Source organism: Larimichthys crocea, chromosome III (assembly GCF_000972845.2).
Source record: "Larimichthys crocea isolate SSNF chromosome III, L_crocea_2.0, whole genome shotgun sequence".
Taxonomy (NCBI): domain Eukaryota; kingdom Metazoa; phylum Chordata; class Actinopteri; family Sciaenidae; genus Larimichthys; species Larimichthys crocea.
In genome coordinates this window covers 21,147,781-21,165,825 of record NC_040013.1, presented here as the reverse complement: position 1 = coordinate 21,165,825, position 18,045 = coordinate 21,147,781, and the positions used below count along the sequence as shown (strand labels likewise).

Sequence of the window (18,045 nt, the reverse complement as noted above, 5' to 3'; positions counted from 1 at the left end):
AGGTTATTACTGCACAACCCACCCAGTGAAAAGTCTCTGCAAACACCAAGGGAGCCCAAAGTATTTGAGGGTGATCCAAATCATCGCCCAGGTGCGGATCCAAGAGGTGATCCAAAGGTGTTTGTGATGCAAAGGAGATTGATGGAGTGAGAGATCTTTCAGGATCATCCTCATGAGGTGGGTTTGGTGCAGAGAAGAGGAGAAAACATCTGGTGGACATCACACAAAATACATTGCAGGGCTTCAATCTATCAGTATTTTCCATATTTTTTATAATGTTGACACATCTGTTTAATGTGGGAGTGGATGGGAGGTGACGCTGTAAGAGAAAGTGCAGGACCATGAGCACTGAAACTCATTTTTAAAACATTTTTAAAACCCATTTCTGCAGTAAATGTTTTAGATCGATGGTGTAGATTCAAAGACAGCTTGTTTTGTAGCAAAACCTTGAGAAAGTCCAGATGATACATTTGTCGTATTGTTTAGTTTATTGCTAATCCCAGTACATGCTGGACCTTTAATGCTCTGAGGAGCTATGCTATTAAAGGAATAGAGAATGACCAATGCTGTTGCTGCTGCAGTTGTTGCTGTGGCGAGGTTTCCAACACAGTTGTTTCGTCACATACCTCTGCACACTTGTCCTTCACAGATCTGATTACCGGATCGAGTGATGCCTCACTTGTCATCTCTTACTTTATTTGTACAGTGTGGTTTCCCAAATGATTTTTAGCCAGGAACATGAATGAAAAGATGCAAGCAAAGGTTATAAACAAAGCATTTGTTTAATATTATAAGAGAAGAGTTCCCATTTTTTTGTTGGTGAGCTGTCAAACCGCTCCTGATTAACCACAAATATTAACTTTTTTCCAACGTTCTGCAAAGATATCGGCTGGTACGGATCTTTAAATGTTGTACTGCAAAAGAAACGAGCATTGCGCAACTCACTTTCTGCCTCATTACCACTGATCATTAGATAACCCTCAGAAAAATTTGATTCAGTGGTCGTATTCACAAACTCTTAGTGACTTAGTAGAGCAATGCTAACCTAACCTTACGAGGCACTTGGACTCACAAGATCATGAAATCACACGAAAATCCACCATGAAATGGTGTAAAAGCAGATTTGCATCTCTACTTTTGCATGCAACTGAACTTTGACTGGCGAGCTATGACCAATTGCAAATACTATAGGTGTAGTTGACCCCTGAAACGTGCTACAAACCAGTAGTACCGCACTGCCTACATTTCACCTCAATAAGGCAATGCTTATTGATGTGCATTCAAGTATATGTGATACGCTCAGCCACTGACATCGCCACTCAAAGTTCACCAACATAAAACAGAGAAACAATGTCTGTATCTCCACTAGAAGTGAAAGTTTTATTCACACACAGTGACCATAGCCTCACAAACCATCTTGTGAGCACATCCCTAATAAGATTGATTATCCATGCATACTCGATTACCAGCTTTTAATTAACTCACTATCAGTCAGCATTTGGAGAATATGCCTCCTACTTTCTCGTCTTTCCACCACCACCAACAGATCTCCTCTGTTAAGCCTATTAAACGTCCTCCTCCCTATTCCCCACACACTGCTCCACCTTAGGAGCTCTCTTAAGAGCTTTGTGAATAACTTACCAAGATTTATCTTCTGAGAAAATGATATAATTCTTAGTATTTTGTCATGAGGAGGCAACTCTTTGTACTAGGAAGCTTTATGAATACACCCCAAGGGACGATCCAACTCTTTTATCTTTACTGGCCTGCACGCTGTGAAGATGTTTGATTGCCAAAACCTTTTTTTTTTTCATGTTTCTTATTATTTGTTGGACCATTGTTTAAAAAAATCAGGCTTTATATAGCTTTCTGTATGCACTATATATAACTGATGCTGTGTGTCAATGCAAACACACTGAGTGTTGCCAGAGTGATGCAAGTGCAACCCTGTCTCTTCAGGATTACATGCAGTATAATGCTTATTTGTAGCGGTTACGTTTTTTAAAGAAATATAATGCCAAAAAACATTTTTATTGAACATATCCACCAAGTTGCCAATAGTTTATGCAGAACGTATCCAGATAATATTCATTAACAACATATTTCCTTTGTTTTCTCCCAGTATCTGCTCATAGCAACTAAATCATGTGTTTAGGCTCTCACAGCATGTCAGTGACTTAAACCATGTGTTTAACCCAAAAAGTTTAAAGTGTTTTTGTTACCTGGATCTAATCCCACATAGGACATGCAACAGAAAACACTTTCTTCCATCAATAACAACCCATTAGCTCACATTTACCTGCCCTTCGGTTGTATTTTTTTTGGTTGCTGTGGCTGATTTCAGTTCCAGCTGCTTGATGATTGATGAAGAAATGAGAGAAAACAGATGTTTGTGGTCGAAGACGTTGGAGTGTCGGTGGACCTGAGGCGAGCTGAATGACAACTGGGTGCTCAAAGAAGCCAACTGTAACAGCACCTAGCTGTCAGTCAGAGCATTTGCATAGCTTTAAGCCTCAGTGATATTTAAACAGGTGAGTTAAATACAAATTACTCCCTTGTGGTAACTATGCTATGACCAACTCTAGTTTTAATCTTGTTGCTGTGCTGGTGGAAACTCTTCTTCTTCTTCTTGTGACTCAGAAATTCCTCGCCTGCCACGTCCAACTGTTGCACATCTCCACATGTGCACTTTGGAGATCTGCAACCACCAGCTCTGCACCCAAATCCACTTGACCACCCACTCACCTGCACATTTACCCCCATGCGAATACAATAAACTGTGTTTAACTGTTTGTACTTTAAATTTCAGCCCAACAAAGGGGGTTTCAGGCTTATATATGTAAAACTTGACTGAGATTTTTAATGTAATACTCGAGTAAACTCTTTAGCCCTGAAGTATCAATGGAGAGGAGTGCATCACAGAGACAGTGAGTAGTTTATTGCATGAATACCTTCGTAGCCCTGCCCCAGTATCTGGCTTTGAACTCTGATTCCTGCTCTAAAGGGATTATAATGTGGTGGTTTATTTGTAAAAACCCAAAGTAACCAGCTGATCTGTTATTTGTCTGGAATTTGGACCAGGCAGATCACCCCCCCTCCTCCTCCTCCTCTCCACAGCCCTGTGCAGCCTGTCTCTGTGTGTGCCAGCTGCATGACGGCGCGTTAAGTTTTTTGCAGCTGAATGGGACGACAGAAAGACAGACGAATGAATGCATGAACATTGTTGCCCACGAAGCGACGCGCTGCTCGTATTTGAGGGTAAGTCTGTTTCTCTCTCTCTTGCGTCGATGACAGAAAGTGAAGGACGGAGCTCGGCCTGCTGACACAGAAAAAAAACACTGAGCCATGCAGGGGGAGGGGGCACAGGGTAGTGTATGGGATGCTCATTAGCTGCATGTTGCTGCGTTAATGCATTTGTTTAGTTTATAACCGAGCTGATGGAGCTCCAGCTGGAACCGTGACAAGGTCAAATGGTCGCAAAGTCGCAGTGCGCGCCTTGGACGCGACAGACGCATCACAATGCGCAGAGCGCGCCGGCTGATGTGTGACTAATAAGGCCATTTACTGATAGCTGCACTTGATACGTGATATCAGACTACATAGCATCCATGCCGCCGCTTTGATAGTCTATATTAAGATCTGGAATATCTCTCTCTGTGTCAATAATCCAGCGTGCATGTTGTTATAGCTGCAGAGGAAGTTGAAAGCTGACCTCGCTTTGGACTCCAAAGTTGCTGCAGGTCACGGATTGAGACTTGCACGCAGTCTGAGTTGAGGCATCACAGCAGGTGACAGTGTGAGAATATAGATCCTCCTCACACACACAATCACACACACTCACACAGCAGGGGGCAGCATGAAAGAGCTCCTAGAATAGACCCCATTGAGCTAAAAAAGCACTACTGGAGGCTGTCATGTAAACACTGTCTTCACACACACACACATTTCAAACCTCTCTTACCTCAGTGGGCTTGATACAATGTTGGTGGAGTGTATTTGATAACTTTTGTAACTGCTTACTTATCAGCCGTGCTGGGGATTTGAGAAAGCTGCTATTCACACAGTGATAAGCTGTTCACATGGTGTGAGCGATGTTCAAGATGCTTAGCTCTGGATCAAGTTGCCAAAACATTCATCCTTAATCAAGTAGCTGATCATTAGGAGACTAATAGATGGCAGTTTGAATCACAGGAGAATTGTTTAAAGTAATTTATCAAATAAAAGTGGCAAATAATTGTAAATTCAAACTTCTCCTGGGTCTGTTTGTGTTAACACAAAGAGGATGTTATGAATACAACATGAGTTCCAGCCAGCAGGTAGTGGGTGCTAAACAAGCAGCAAGAAGTGGCTGTGAAGTGAAGCCAGTGCCAAAAAAAACGGCACTCCCTCAAACCACTTGAGGCTGGTTCCAGAAGTGAGTCAGTCTCCATAGGTCCCCATGTTAAAATGTCCAACATCACAGCAGAAATAAACATGTCTACAGCCCTCTATAGCTGATTTCCCTGTTCATGACAACTGTACTGAAGGTGGCTGCTTTGATTGACGGGTAGGTGCCGTTACAGGTGGCTTGTTTGAGCAGCCAGGTGTCATTCAGCCCGCCTCTGGTCCACCGATGATCCAAAAGACAGGATTGCCAACATGGTAGCAGCGGCACAAATTTCAAGCTTCAAAACGTCTCTCCTGAAATCTACGGGTGTGCGTAGCACTGTCTAGCACTAGCACTGTGTGGATTTTCACCAGCTACTCTAAACACATGCTGCTAATAGGTTAATCTGTGACTCTAAAAGGGGTCAATGTAAAAGTGAATTTGTCTCTGTGTGATAACCTTGTGATGAACTGGCAACTTGTCAAGGGCGTAGCCCACCTCTTGACCCTGATAAGTGGTTACAGAAGATGGATGGATTTAATTTTAGTTTGCGCAATTCTAGTTGAGATGTTGCGTGTTGTGGATCTGATGAGGTTTTCTCTATCTCATGTCATTATAAACTAAATTATCTTTTGTTTAGACAAAATAAGCAACTGCAAGACAAGACAAGCTCATGAGTATTTTAGAGTCAACAAATAAAGATGTGAGTCATCAATTTAGTTTGCACGTCCATAAAGCGGGGGCGACTTGCAAGAGACACATAATAGCAAAATAGCAAACAAAGTTGAAGCAGCAGAGGCCGAGATATCCTGACTTTTATTCCACTATGTGGGCTTACATTTTCCATGATGCAACTAATAATAGCATTTTTTTTGTCAGACCCTCTCCACCTGGTGAGCATTCACGTCTTTCAGACCCCAAAACCTCCAGTTTGTGTTGATGCTTTCTGTTATTCTGTCAGACGTGAGTCTCCTCAAGTAGCAGCAATGTATGGAAAGAGGTCACAGAGTATAAAGACAGACTTGTTTCCTGATGAAGTGCAAGACACTGAATCTCCTGCTAGACTTACAATCAGCCTTCTGCTCTGCCCTCCTTAACCCAGATGTACTCAACTCTTTCTCAATCACCTGATCTCCCACCAGGACAACAGAATGACTATAATTAGAAATCTAAAAACCACACAGGGGTAACAGCGCATAAGTATGGAGCAGGGTAACGTGATGCAGAGGTGACTGAGATTGGATTGCAAAAAGCGTTATTGTGTTTACAACCAGATGTCGCCGGGTACACGAGGTTATGAATACTGAACAATCAGGGCACACAAGGTCATCATTTACTGAGGGGAAAGCAAGAGCAAGAAAGACGACAAGAGCAGATCTATCTGTTGATTATTTTTTCAGAAGATGTCAAACATAATGAAACATTCCTTTCACGGTTTGGTATAGGGCACACAAGGACGTCTTGTGCCCGAGGAACCTGTGTTTGTCCAAACCTCAACAACATTTAATTAACAATGATATGAAACAGAAACAAGTAGAATGTGTGTGTGTGGTCTGTCCAGCTGTGTGGTTTATTGGCAGTGTCTTGTTCCCTCACATGTACTCTCCTCTCTGACCGTGAGACCCACATAATGAATTTTTTCATATGCTCTCCAGCCACACGTCCATCGACCTACAGATTCATATTTGTCGGTTTCCTCCAGATAGTCTGAAGAACTCACTGCTGCACGGTGCTCGTCTGTCTCCCTGCAGTCTGTCTGTCTGCTGTCTGCAGTGTCGTGCTGCCACGTCATCAGTTATCTATTTGTGTTTGACCGCGTCACAGAACTTTATTGTGTTGTAGGCTAATTTATTCCCATGCTGCTGCTCACAGTCGTCTAAAGTCAACGCCCTGCATTTCTGTCATAGTTTTGTGGGTTGTGGTTATTTTACAACTCAGTTTGTAAAGTTTTACCCAACACATGAGAACACGTCTGGCTGGCGTACTGATCAGACAGGACCATTAGTTAATATTTGAAGTAAGTTATCAAATAAAAATGGCAAACAGTTGTAGATTCAAGCTTTACCGAGTAAAGATTTGCATCTTTTCTCGAACTTTTGTTGGTTTTAATACATTTTTATTGTTGCAATAAGGTTGCTACAATACACAATAAGACGAAGACAAACAACAAAAGACAATCACCTTTTATTATAGCTGAAATATTGATGAGGTTTTCTCTATCTCATGTCATTATAAACTAACTTTTGTTTAGACAAAATAAGCAACTGCAAGACAAGCTCATGAGTATTTTAGAGTTAACAAATAAAATAAATAGAGCGGTGCATCATCAGTTTAGTTTGCGCGTCCCTAAAGCGGGGGCAACTCACAAGAGACAGATAATAATTTTAAAAAAGCAAACAAAGAGGCAGAGGCTGAGATATCCTGACTTTTATTGCACCATGTGGGCTTACATTTCCCACAATGCAACTAATAATAGCATCTTTTTCTTCAGGCCCTTTCCACCTGGTGAGCGTACACGTCTTTCAGACCCCAAAACCTCCAGTTTGTGTTGAGGCTTTCTCTTATAACCCAGATGACGTCATAGTGAGGTTATTCTGTCAGACGTGAGTCTCCTCAAGTAGCAGCACTGTATGGAAAGAAGTCCCATGACTGAGGTCGCAGAGTATAAAGACAGACATGTTTCCTGATGAAGTGCAAGACACTGAATCTCCTGCTAGACTTGCAATCAGCCTTCTGCTCTGCCCTCCTTAACCCAGTTGTACTCAACTCTTTCTCAATCACCTGATCTCCCATGAGGACAACTAAATGACTATAATTAGAAATCTAAAAACCACACAGGGGTAACAGCGCATAAGTATGGAGCAGGGTAACATGATGCAGGTGGGTGAAACCAGGTGACTGAGATTGGATTGTAAAAAGCGTTATTGTGTTTACAACCAGATGTCGTCGGGTACATGAGGTCAAGAATGTTGATGAATCAGGGAGGGCAAAGCAAGAGCAGATTTATCTGTTGATTATTTTTCATACATACTGAAACATTCCCTTCACCGTTCGCCTGGGCATGCATGGACGTCTGCAAATTGTTTGTTATGTCTGAGCTGGAGTCCAAAACTCAATTTCAACATTTAATTGACAATGATATAAAACAGAAACAAGTAGAAAATCCTCACATTTGAGAGGCTAGAACAAACAAATGTTTGGATTTTTGTTTTAGCCATGCCAGCTTTGTTGATGTATGGATGGTAATATCAGCAACCAAAGAGGTAGCACTTTGGTCCAGACTGGAAAATCAAAGACAAATACATAACTTCTGCACAGACACTCATGGGACGATGTATCCTAAAGACTTTTCCTCTCGTGCCACCATGAGGTTGGCGTGTGGGTTTTCAAAAGTCTCAGAAACTGGTGGATGGATGGGCATGAAATTTGGCTTTGGTGATCATCTGATGTTTCATCCAGCGACACCACCAAAGGTTCAAAAGTTCATTTTGTTAGATACTTTGGTTTATGACAGAAATACCTGTAAAACATTCCCATCAGCCTCAGCTGTACTTTGTTATTAATGCTATTTAGCAAATGTTAAATTAACAGCACGCAACTTTTCTACTATAACGTAACCATTTTAAATCATGTTGACCAGGAATGGTATCCATGGTTTTCCATCTGATGTTCCTCCAGCAGGTCCGCATCAACTCTCTGTGATTTACAGAGTTTCCTGATGGAGGGAGTGTTAGTGTTTGTACCACAGGAGAGAGGAGGTTTTTTAGGGTCCGGGTGCAGGTGAATGCTGACGCGAAGTCATGCCAAAGCCAGGGCTTGGCAGGAGGGCAATGTACTCAGACATAGCAGCCTCTGTGGGCTGACGTTGACAGAGGAAGGTAAGAAGTGAAAATAAAATAAATCTGAGACTGACTTTTAGTTGTTGGCGAGAGCTTATTAGGTGGCTGCTGTGTCTTGTATTGTTGACCTCGCTTGATAATGGTTTCTGCACTAGTATTTGTTGCTTGCTCGTGTGTGTGGTCTCTCCAGCTGCACTATCTTGTTCCTTTAAATGTAAACTGATCTGAAGCCTTAAAGATGGAGGGAAGGGAGGAGAAAGGTTAAGCTGAGAGAGCTCCTATTGTTGTCTGAAAGAAAATACAGATTTAAAAACCCCCTCAGGTAAAAATTCTTTGAGCATATTTGTTGAGAAAATAATTCTTGCTGCAGTTCATCTCAGTTTAAACATGGTTGGAATGTGGTCTCATTAACTTTCCATAACTAGATAAGCTTAGGTTTGTTTTCCCATCTTGGATAAAATATCTTATACACACACACACATATGAGTTTGTTGTGTTTAGAGGAGGGTAGGTTTGGCTTTCATCAGCACATTTCCACACAGACCCACATCACTCTGGTGAAATGAATACAGTATATTTCACAATAAAAGAATGTGGTAGTGTCTCAATGTTCCTGCACTGAAAGGGTTAGAAAGCCCCCTTTTTTTTCAGCAGGGAATGATTACATAACTCCCCATGTTGGTTCAGGGAAACTCCTTGGAATAATCTCAAACATATGTTTGCCATTTTAACATCGGAAGATCGTCATTGTTGCCAGTGGTTTCATGTTTTTCACCCTGCACACACTGAAGAGCCTTTTAAACACTTAGCAACAGAAATGCAGTATTCAGAAAACAATCTAAGTGGAACATTTTTAAACTTTTTAGAACATGAAGACAATCTCCTTTAATCATAACTTTACTTTATATCATTTGTTTAGTTTTCCAGAAGAGAGCATTTGTTTTCTAAGCTTGAAGAAGTCCAAAATCTGTCAATACTGACAAACTACTAACTAAATTTTCTGGGTATATACCCAGAATGCATAGTTTTGCTTGCAGGCGATCAAGCTTTAGATTTAGACTTCTGGGAAGATGGTGGAGAGAGTGGGAGCATAGTTAAATAGCTCACCCAAGTTGGTTGAAAAAACCCCAAAAAACGCCAAAAAATAAGTACAACTCTAAAGAAAAATTGAGGTATGGGTGGAGTAAGCAAAAAAAGAAGCAAGATAAAGTTAAAAGACAACCCGAAAGAAGAGATCTCTGAACACAACGTTAGCGAAACAAAGGAAGACGCAATCAAGAAAATGGACCACGCTGAGATGAGTTAGAAGCAGTACAGTCAACATAGCCAGTGCTGCATATCACGCCAATTTCATCCTTGTATTAATTGTATCATAGAGAGGTCTGTATATATTTTGTAGGAGGCGTTCAGCTGTGTTATGTGTATCTGTTCAGCTCTTGTGAGAACATGGTGTTTTTGGATGAGAGGTTGATAGAGAGGTTGCAACATTTACAAGAATGTCGATTTTGGACGTTTCTGCAAGACCCTGGTTTATGTTCAATGTCAGCTGGATTTTATTAGATTGAATGCCAAATGCTATAAACCTGATGTTCTATGCGGGATCCTGGATATCTTTACATCCTTTTTAACATCTTGATACTTTGACTTTTGCTCACTTTGAACTGAACATGTGCTTCCTACTTCAGTTGGCTTCGATGAGATTCTCTATATGTGTGATTGCTGTGGACAGTATGCAGCACTATCCCGCCCAAGTCTTAAACAAAGTTCATTTAGTTTTCTTGGAGTTAAATAACAATTTGTTCACAAGAGGTCTATCAAGGATCCAAACCTCTTTGTGGTCAACCACATTAGCTTGATAAAATCTAAAGGAAAGGGAGTGGTTATAACTTTAATTTCCACCAGAAACCAGGTTCAAATAAGGTCACAAGAAAAGAAAAAAAATGATCTCTTGTTGTTTGTGTGGTTAAGTTGGAAAGAGTTACAGGATACAAAACCCTGATTTCCTGTAGAGAAGTCTGACATGCTACATCACCACCACCCTGACCTTCACCTTACTTTGGAGAGGTAACACTTATTAGACATAAATCATGAACCCAATTCCCGGAGCTGGAACTGTGGTCACATCTTTGGCACAAGTCAAAGCTAATACAATGCTTTGTTCCTTCTTCTGTCAGTGATTGTGCTGCTGAGGTTTGGAGCTTGTCTTGTTTGGTCTGTGTTGTGAAGATATTGTTGAATTCGTATCTTTGCTGGCCAGTGATCTTGGTGTGAATTATAGATGTTTACTGCTGCGTACAATGAAGTGAGAGTTGAAGATATGGGGAAATATATAATTGCATTTTTTTTTACCCATAACATCTCCAAAATGGGAAGTTGTGCCAGAAATAGAGCTGGGCAAGCAGGTGATGTAATCAGGCTCAGCAGCCTCTGTGAAGCCGAGAGGCGAAAAGACAGAGGGTGATGGTGATGGAGGAAGCTAAGAAAAGAAAAAGAGAGTAATTGAGCAAGAGGCCGCCAGACAAGAGTAAATCTGGAGAGAGAGATTTAAAGATATAATTGCCGCTTTCTGGGCAATACTGCACTTTTCGACAGAGGTTTGTGGCATTGTTTGAAACTGTTTTAGCCAAAAGAAAGACTTGTAAACGAAGTAGACAGGGATAAAATATTTAGAGTCAAAGGGCAAGAATCAAGACATCAGGCATAGAAACATAGAGAGCCAAATTTGAAGGTGGGGAACTTAAAAAATGGTTTACAGGCAGAAAATCATAGAAGACAAGTACCAGGCGCGGAGATTAAGCTCCTGGACCGCTTCATGAGAAACATATAACACTACCTGACAGGGAATGGGTGGAAATTGGGCTATGTATTGCAGGGAGTGGGGTGGGGTGATAAGAGGTGAGCAGGTGCATGAGGTTCAAGGCAGTCAAATGATGAGGAATGGCAGAAACAGAGAATATTTCAGGTCAGGAGAATTGGTATGTATGCAGATTCCAAAAAAATATATGAATGTTAGGGAGGTTAGGTTTAGAGATTTAGATACTGAGATGCACTTGGGAAATACATAAAATATGTTGTGTGAGAAAAAGCTGAGACACTCAGATCGAGGCGTTTTCTCTGACCTTAAAAGTTGCAGGTCCGCACAGTCAAGATAGTGAAGGACAAAAGCTGCTGCACTCTTTGCCTGCTGGATAAGCTCCTTCATATTCCAGAGAGGAAATTACCTTCGAGTCCTCAGCTTAAACTTGGGTTCATTTTTGCACATGCACACATCCTTTTTGAGGTTTACAGTTTTGTTGATCCTGACAGTATTACTCCACAGACTGCTGAGACTGCTTTATTCAACGTCTAGACAACCACAGTTTAACTTCAGCACAGACTGGTCAGCTAACTGTTCCTGTGCCGTGACAAGCTCAATGATCGTCTAACACAATGGAGTAGCTGGAGGCCAACGTGATTAAAGAAATGAGAGGACGGGACAGGCTTCAGTGTAGGGTAGAGCCTGACGATACTTAAATGGTGTAGAGGATTGTTTTTTTTATAATAAACTTAAATAAAACATGAAAAATGTTTTTATTTAAAATGTAAAAAATAGAAATAACTCTACATTAAAACATAAATAGACCAATATCGGCCAATACCTACCGGAATATCAGTCACGCTCCAGTTTATCCTATATTTTGCATATACTATTAAATATATTGCAGTTTAAATTTGACTGTTTGTTGACAGTAGAGTAAACTGCTTTGAACTGTAGCTGCTGAACACTGGGGGTGTGTTAGTGTTTGTACCACAGAGGAGGTTTTCAGGCTTGAGATTTGGGTGAACGCTAAGGGGGAGCGGAGCCAGTGTCGTGCCAGAACCGGAGCTGGGGAAGAGGAGAATGCAACTGGGCTCAGCAGCTTTTATGGACCCTCTCCTCTGCAATCTTTCACTCCACATTACATATTGTGTACACACATATGTACACAATATGTTTGCTCTACAGAGCCACTAGTGGTCAAAATCTGCACAGTGTAACCTTTAATTGATTGACCTCTGTCTCATGTAAACTTTAATCATCAGCTCATTTACAAAAATGATTTTAAGAAACATTCTGTTGCCTAATGTTACCTTTTCATTTATTCTTCTATCAGATTTCCATGTGTACACATCTTATATAATAAGATAATGACCTTGGAGCTATGTAGTGAACCTAAAAAGTGTCTAAAATGCAACATTTTTGGTATTTAATAGCGATATCATAGTGTAACTGTTGCATCTTGATTTGTAGAGACGTGGAATTAAACTTTTTTCCAGTTCTGGAGTTTCACCAAGGTTTGTGGCTTGGGACATGTATCACACGCGGTTGTCAATCCTGCATGTGGCAGATGCATCTCACTTAATCATGTACGTGTCACACTGCAGGCATCCCTGCTGCCATATGCTATCATGTGCAGCTGTGGGATCCGGTAACAGACTCTGCAATGACTTTATCTTTGCCTGTAAAAAATAAACCTCAAGAACAAAATAAGGTTTGATGGATGCACATATATTAAAAATGCAGTCTCGTCATTCAGCTGTTTTACATCAGGAGGAATAGTTTTAAAGCCCTGCCCAGCTGTGTGCTTGTGCAACTGTGCTTGAAACATTTTTATTAGTAGATTGTCCTGTAATTAGCCATAATAATGACACCTGTATTGGTGTGCATGGCTTTTAAAGGTGGAGTGAGTGATTCTTGAGAAATGTAATGCTGTGACAAATACCACTTTATAATACAAATGACTGACACAACTCATTTATGTAATGTTACCTACGTTGTAGCTTCGTAAACTGTTGTGGAGTTAATATGCAAGTAGACAACTAGACAACTAGAAGGTGAGCTGCATGTCTTTGGGGCAAATAATTTGATGTTATTTGACACAAATCCTGACTGACAATTTCCTATTTACAGAGCTAGGAGTGAGTCCAACCCTGCAACCCAGCCCGATGTTATGCTGCAGCCACCAATCGAACGCTCAGACCAGTCAAACTCCTTCACAGTCAGCATGATATATCTCTGAAACTTAGACCATCTAGGTGGATTCATGGACTCAACTCTGGTACTCTACCTGTTGTGTTTTGGCTTTGTTTATTTCATGTACCAAGCTTTAAATCCTGTTTCTGGCTCGCGATTTACACTACAAAATAGTGACACAAGGAAGGCCTTAGTTATGACATTAAAGGATTTTGGGGGGCTTTTTTTCAAAACAGATACCCAGTCTGAACAAAAACGACATTTTGAGGGCAGTCCGAGTGAACTGAAACAGTAAAGTTAGGGGTCAGACAGCTAAACAGGGCCGACTGTGGTTCAGGACGAAGAGAAGGTCGTCTGCTGGACACAGGTTTGGCTATATGATCCTAAGCGGCTCCTGTCCAAAAGTATTCCCAAGATACCAAACCACTCAAAATCATTCCTGGTGCTCAGACCAGCAGCTCACGTGAGAGGCAAATTGTAAAACTTCAGATGAAAGCTATATAAATGCAATGAGCTGAGACTCAACCATAAAACTGAGGGGAGCTGCAGATTCAGGTAATAATTCACTGTAGGTTTATATGCACCTCTTTCAGATTGTAATATAGGTTTTATATTTGTCTGATATATAGTTGTTATAAAAATATTTATTATTGCCACTTTATAAAGCCTCACATGCAGCAGCTGTAAAATGTAGTACATATAACAGAGCATCTTGTAACAGAGCACACCTCTGACCACACCTTTGATTGGCCCAAACTACAAAGAATATGTTTTCCATTTTACCTCTAGTAATATTTTGCCCAGGTATTTAGATGGGTCCACACAATGGAATGAGTGGAATTTTCTACAATAATAACCCTGAGTATTGTCTTTGGGGGTCGAAATGGCTTCACCAGATATCCCTTCAGGATCCAGAGAGTCAAGCAAACAAGAGGAGTGAGCTGCAAACAGTCGAGGCTTAATGGTCAATAAGACTGGAAAAGATCATTGGTGCCTTCTCACGTAGGAATAGGGAGAGAACAATTGAGTAATGGGTTTCATATGGGCAAACAGGATGTTAAATTGACAGAGCCACGCCACAGAAAACATGATAATGGCAGCACTCCAAAATCTTAGAAAAATAAGACCTTGCCCTCAGTTACTTCTGTTTGATTATTTTCCTTATCAGGACAGCCCAGCAGGATGGCTGATGGCGTCTGATAAGATAAAAGGATGGGCCAGGATGAGGATAGATGATCTTTTAAAGAGGAAAATCAGTGAAGTGCAGATCTATAGATGGTTGTAAGCTGAATATACAGAGGACCAGAGTTTACTAACAACAGAGTATTTTAACAGACAGTCAGCTGGGAATTCATATTTCCTGAAGTGATTCAACAGATGATGGTTTTCTTTTGTTTGTTTTTTGACGCTCACGCATAACACGACACAAATACATTTAAGTAAACATGAAAACCTCTGCGCTCTGCAACCAATAAAAGTAAACAAAATGTAATATTTAACGTTTTGTCATTTAAGAAATAAATTGAATTTCTTTGTACCAATTTATCTAAAAGTCTGCTGCAACTTTCCCCAGCAAGAGAATCTATGAACTAACACTCGCATTTTTGTGTCAAAAACTTATTTTGTATGAACTAACACTCGCATTTTTGTGTCAAAAACTTATTTTGGAGATTCTTTTTTTTTTTTTTACTGCAATTTCTGACCTCTTTTGCTGCTGCAAATTGGAAATATTTCATGGTCTCCAGCTAAAAAATTCTGAATGCTTAAAGAAAGAAAATGACCCTCATACTTTAAGTGCAGCTGCTTTTCTTTTTAGTTAATCATATTAATATACAGCAAAGGCTCTGTACTGGTTTAAGGTGTTTAAATAGTGTGTAGTAAAAACCAAAACAAACCTTTAATTTAAGATGTATGAAATGCATACATACACACACAGTAAACCTATAAAGCCCACTGCCCAATGACACACCAGCTTTAGCATTAATGCAAGTTGTTGACAACCCTTTTCCCGACCAGGGTTAGATGCTGCCCTGCTAACAGAGGCATCTCTAGATAGAAATTATACGTAACTTCTTCAAATAAGTGTATTAGTCTACAGTGCAGAGCAATGTTTCTGCTAACAGTGACAACCAGAGATAATGCTGTCACTGCTGTTTCGTTCCAGTGCGTCAGTAGATGTACAATGTTTATTATCGACGTCATCCACACACCTGCTGTATAGAAGAGGTTTCTATTAAGATCTCTGGAACAACCGAAAAGTGCTTGGTTTAGAAAACACAGCATCGTTCCAACAATCTATTATTAGTAGAGAAGGGTGTAGATAACGAAAAGCCGGAACAGAACCAGAATAAACCATGGACTGAATTAATAAAATAAATCAGGTCATCATTAAAGCATCCACTGACTTGTCATTTAGGTATTTTCAGGCTTTACTAAACATGGAAACAACATGCAGAGCAAAACAATCTGCTAAGCATTTAAGTAAATAAGTAAATCCTTATCTTATCTTTCTTTGTTTTAAACAGAAGGAACTAACAGGCCTGAAGGGTGGTGTTTTTGTTACTTCCTCCAGGTGTCAATTAGTCTTATCTATGCAGTGTGTGGTGATGAAAGACAAAACTAAACATAGGCGCTTCTTATTTGACAATAAGTTTCAAGAAGAGAAGTGAAATGAACTATTTGAGACCACTGAGAATAGACATATGTGATCTGTGACAGATTTCTGAAGAGCTGTTTTGAAGCTTAATATGGTACTATTGTAGCTCTGGTCATTATCATCTTGGCAGTCTTGCCTCTGAATCATACATCAAGTACAGTTTGGACAGCTTTTCCATGTGCATACAATCTACTAGTCAATTGGTTACTTCCATATGTGGCTCGACTTCACGGCCAAACTTGTTATCAACATCTCTTAACTTTGGCTTTTTGGGAAAATACCAAAGAATTCCAGGATCTGGATAAGGTCACCATGACCTGACTTTGCTCAAGGAGGGCTTTCCGTAGAAATTACAACAACCCAATTTCCTCCTAGGAAGGGATGCTGCACTTTTTTTATAAAAAGAATAAGCTAATGTTCCCATGTTTAATTCATATCAGGACCAGGCAGGTTCAATTGGATTGTCGGTGGACCTGAGGCGGGCTGAATGACGCCTTTTGGCACTTCCACATTGGCTTCATTCACAGCCATGGAGGTTGCTGCTTGTCTGAGACGATAACTTTTTAATTACTCATGAAAAATATAATGTTGTAACATCACAAATTGGGGTTTGTCCAGAGGTTAACCATACTCAAAGTTCCAACTCGTAGATGGCGGCAGCTTTTTGTCCATGTGTGGATTTAACCTTTAACACCAGCTCTGTTATCAGGATCCCACCATCACAACACACGTTAAATTCAAGCAAAACAGCACAGGAATGCAGAAACTAAAGGAATGCCCGCTCACACAATTCTCCTCCTCCACAACATCTGCAACTGTTGATGTTGAATAATTCCTAAAATTAATGAGCAGAAGAAGAGTTAGAATTCACTGTTGGCCAAAATGATTGATGTGTACTCCTACTTTGCTTCAAGTCCTGTTTCAGTTTCTCTCATTTACATCACATGAATGCTTGTGCTTGTTTGGGTGCAGCTGAAATACATAATGAGGTTATTGATAGACGGGGGAAACAAAGGATGTTATTAGATCTCATTTACAGAGCAAGGACCTGGAAAAAGTGAGCAATGCATCAGAAATTCAACAGAATGCTAAACATTTCATCTTCATTCATTTTTAGACGAGTTTGATTGAACGGAGTGAACTCAACAATCTGTTTTTGAGGATTCAGGGTGATTTCTGTGGTTGCAGAGTAACAACCACAGTCCACCCACAGCCCAGGGACTTTTTTCTTTGTTTGCCTGTCTTTGTCGCTTCAATCCAAACCATAATCCTCCAAAATGGAGACAGGCCTTAATCCCAAATGGGATTTACTTCACTCTCGCTGAGTCTCCTGAGACATTTAGAGGTTGAAGAGGCCATCCATTGGAATTCCTTCTTCCTACCTCTGTGCTCTTGAATCTCAGTATGTGGTCAGAAAGCCACTTCCAGCCCATTCATGTCATGCCCTCCTCCTCTCCGTGAGCTCGCCTCTTATGCCACAGGTTTCACAGGATATTCTCGAATTAGACATCTATGATGTTTATTTGCTCAGAAACGTGTGTTCTAAAAATGGCACGAGAGGGAACTGTCTGGGGTCAGCAGGAAGTGTAGGAGTTGATGATTTTCATCTGACAATAGAAATGCCTACAACCATGCAACAAAAAGGAGGCAATTGAATGTTCCTCTAGGTTCTTCTTGACAGTTTGTTCCAAGCCGCTGTGTTGAAATATGGGATGGGCTTAGTGTTCAGCCTTTGCCGGGGCCACACATGGCCTGTTTATGGCAGATTTATTGTCGCACAGGTGCCTTGTGAAGATCAGTTAGTGGCAAAGACCTCAGCCACCTCAATGCACCTGTTAAGCTACAGTTGATCTAATTTCTGCATGGATGTTCAGCTGATAATGGTGTCTCGTAAAAGACATTCACTCTCTTTCTTCTTGTCTCTGTCTCACCGCCTCTCTCTTTTTCTTTTATTTTCTTTCTCCATGGAAAAACCCCTTCAAGGCTGTGTTCTGACTGACTTTACCCTTTGGGTACAAAGCCAGTAAACAAGCCTCAGAGGAATGCAGAGTAGAGACATATTCAACAAGACGGAGTAAAGGACATTTGTATGGCCACTGGTGGAAACGAAGCGTAGTCTTGTGTCTTCACACCAGCCGAGAGAGACAGTACAGTAGTCCCTCAGTCTTCAGTCTCTCAGCTCCTCCTCGTT

General features: G+C 40.7%; 1 protein-coding gene across 1 annotated transcript in view; it reads left to right on the top strand.

Annotated features, from left to right (window-relative positions):
* The first annotated feature begins 3,137 nt into the window (after positions 1 to 3,137).
* Positions 3,138 to 18,045, top strand: part of LOC104931166 (equilibrative nucleoside transporter 1) — a 41,491-nt gene continuing 26,583 nt past the window's right edge. The window contains exon 1 of the mRNA XM_019258972.2: positions 3,138 to 3,258. The gene's annotated coding sequence lies outside the window, so the exon portion shown is untranslated. The remainder of the gene's footprint in view (positions 3,259 to 18,045) is intronic.